Raw genomic sequence first — 409 nt, 5'->3', positions numbered from 1 at the left:
GTGCCTCTGTTTACTTGAGAGTTTTATCGGTTGTTTGCAAGTCACCGACGGGTCCTTGCATGACAGTTGCACAATCCGAATACCATATGTGATGGTTTTACTTTTTGGTGGCGTGTCACTGATCTTCCTTGGTTTGGTATCATTATCCTACTTTTTTAAGATAGTTCATTATCTTACCTGAGATGTTTATGTGATAGCTTTGTGTCAAGAGTCGTTGATATAGACTCCTCAACTATAGTCATGATTGTTATTCCGCAATTGAACTTAGATATTTTTTTTTAGAAATGTCCTCTGGTTTCTTTGAGGGCAGGAAATGTCCTCTGATATTGAACTTTAGATTTTCTTTTTTAGAAATGTCCTCTGGTTTCTTTGAGGGCAGGAAATGTCCTCTGATACAGTGGCTGAGATA

The sequence above is a fragment of the Triticum dicoccoides genome, chromosome 7A, assembly GCF_002162155.2.
Source record: "Triticum dicoccoides isolate Atlit2015 ecotype Zavitan chromosome 7A, WEW_v2.0, whole genome shotgun sequence".
Classification (NCBI taxonomy): Eukaryota; Viridiplantae; Streptophyta; class Magnoliopsida; order Poales; family Poaceae; genus Triticum; species Triticum dicoccoides.
Note: the sequence above shows the minus strand (reverse complement) of the source record.